The 2,514-nt window shown below is 48.1% G+C and overlaps 1 protein-coding gene across 1 annotated transcript in view; it reads left to right on the forward strand.

Moving 5' to 3' along the window:
• The window catches only part of LOC118408856 (mucin-5AC-like), a gene marked incomplete at its 3' end in the record, with an annotated part of 16,985 nt that overhangs the window by 921 nt on the left and 13,550 nt on the right, over positions 1–2,514 (forward strand). The window lies entirely within an intron of this gene.

Genomic DNA, 2,514 nt, shown 5'->3' on the forward strand with positions numbered 1-2,514 from the left:
TGCTGTTGGAATTGATCCATTTCTGATTCCAGAGGACCAGTTAGACGCTGATAGTTTACCAGCAGTGGAGTCAATCGACCTCGTCTCGTACCTGGTTTTGGACACGAGTTTCTACACACAGGAGAGTTTCAAAGCCTTCAAAAGTCTCCAGGCCTACAACTATGTCAAGTCCGGGTTTGTGGAAAGCGTGAAGGCAAAGGTTCTTGCAGGGAAACACGTTGTGCTTGGAAAAGTGAAACACTCTCAGAAATGGAACGACCCCAGCGCCCATGTGTGGATCATCGCAACTCCCGGTGGGACCATCCTCAGCGCACATTGCCGTGACTGTTTGGCTGGACTTGGTGAGTGCTGTTCGCATGTTGCAAGCATCCTCTTTTACTTAGAAATGTATCACAGACATGTCTCCGACATCTCTCCGACGGACTTACCAAATTCATGGCTTTCACGCACAACTCCGTTTCCACGCACAAATCCAATGGCGGAAATGAGAAACATCGATTGCAGCTCGGCAAAAAAACTCAAGAGTAACCTTGGTAACAGTATGACAGAACTACAAACCGATGGAAATAATGAGTCTCCAACCAACCCATGTACACCAAGTGCTACTGAAATGACTGGATTGTTTGAGAAGCTTGACACTGCAAAGTTCAAGTCCCCCCTGTTGAGTTTTGAAGACCAGCATTTTGGAGCATTTGTCCCAAGTAGCCACAACGTAGCAACCATTTCTGACCTAGCGGATCAGAAATATTTGGACATAAGCTACGATGATCTCCTGGAGGAATGCTCCAAAGTTGAAGTGAAGCTAACGGACAGTGACAGGAAAATGATCGAGGTGGACACCAGAGACCAGGCACGGGGAAGTTCTTTCTTCAAGCACAGGGCTGGGAGAATTGGCGCTTCCATCAGTAAACAGGCCAGTGCCACCAACCCTGCCCAGCCCTCAAAGTCACTCATAAAAACAGTTTGCTACCCTAAGATTTTCACATTCACAACAGCAGCGACAGAACATGGATGCAAACATGAGAAACATGCAATTGCTGAGTACAGAAAAATGATGGAGACAAAACACAACAATTTCAAAGTTGAGCAATGTGGGATGTTTGTCCACCCTGAGCACCAATTCCTACATGCCACTCCAGATTTCATTTGTAGCTGTGACTGCTGTGGCCAGGGCTGTGGCGAGGTGAAGTGCCCCCATTGTCTAAAGGACATGGACTTCCAGGAGTATGTGAAGAGGCGGAGTGCATGCCTGAAAGAAGAAGAGAAGACTTTTGTCCTGAGGAAGGAACACGGGTATTACTATCAAGTGCAGCAGCAGCTATTTGTGACCAGTAAAAGTTACTGCGACTTCGTTGTTTGTGCTGCACAGGACAACGGGCGGGCTGAGATCATTGTAAATAGAATCAAACCAGACTTGCAGCACTGGAACAATGTTGTGCCAAAGCTAGCCCAGTTCTGGAGGTACTGTATTTTACCAGAAATCCTTGGCAGGTGGTACACACAGAAGAGAGACCTTGTTCTGCAGCCTGCTACTGGCACTGACATATGTTTCTGTAGGAGTACTTCAGACTCACCAGTGGCTACATGTACAAGTCATGCATGTCCCATCACAACGTTCCATCTGTCTTGTTTGAAGATTCGTGAAGTGCCGGCTAAGTGGCTTTGTCCCCTCTGTCACATCTCTGCGGATAAGTCAACAAGATTGAAATCTTTCAACTCATCAAACCCCAAAAAGATGAGTGCTGCTCCCGAGAAAGCCCTGCAGCTGCTGTCGATTTGTGTTTGCAAGAAAAAAGCCATGACAAGGGACAAGCTCCTGGAATGCCACAATGGAAGCTGTGAAAATGGAAAGTTCTTCCATCTTCCCTGCATCAACTTCAAAAAAATGCCAAACAATGCAACAACTACATGGAAATGCTTACAGTGCAGGAAGAAGACACAACGTCCAAGCAGGCAAGAACCAAACAGCCAAGCCCAGCAAGAACCAAGCAGCCAAGCCCAGCAAGAACCAAGCAGCCAAGTCCAGCAAGAACCAAGCAGCCAAGCCCAGCAAGAACCAAACAGCCAAGCCCAGCAAGAACCAAACAGCCAAGCCCAGCAAGAACCAAACAGCCAAGCCCAGCAAGAACCAAACAGCCAAGCCCAGCAAGCACCAAGCAGCCAAGTCCAGCAAGAACCAAGCAGCCAAGCCCAGCAAGAACCAAACAGCCAAGCCCAGCAAGAACCAAACAGCCAAGCCCAGCAAGCACCAAGCAGCCAAGTCCAGCAAGCACCAAGCAGCCAAGTCCAGCAAGAACCAAGCAGCCAAGTCCAGCAAGAACCAAGCTCTGCCTCATCAGTTGACCCTGTCCTAGAGAGAGATGGACTGGCTATCACAGGTGTGGGAAAGAACAACCACATAGAAAGGTTTGCAGTCACATGCCACATGACCCATGACACTTCAACCTGATATCTAATCCAGCCGGGTGGCTAGACTGTGATATTATACACAATGCCCACATCCTCCTTAAAAAG

The sequence above is a fragment of the Branchiostoma floridae genome, unplaced genomic scaffold (assembly GCF_000003815.2).
Source record: "Branchiostoma floridae strain S238N-H82 unplaced genomic scaffold, Bfl_VNyyK Sc7u5tJ_464, whole genome shotgun sequence".
Lineage (NCBI taxonomy): Eukaryota > Metazoa > Chordata > Leptocardii > Amphioxiformes > Branchiostomatidae > Branchiostoma > Branchiostoma floridae.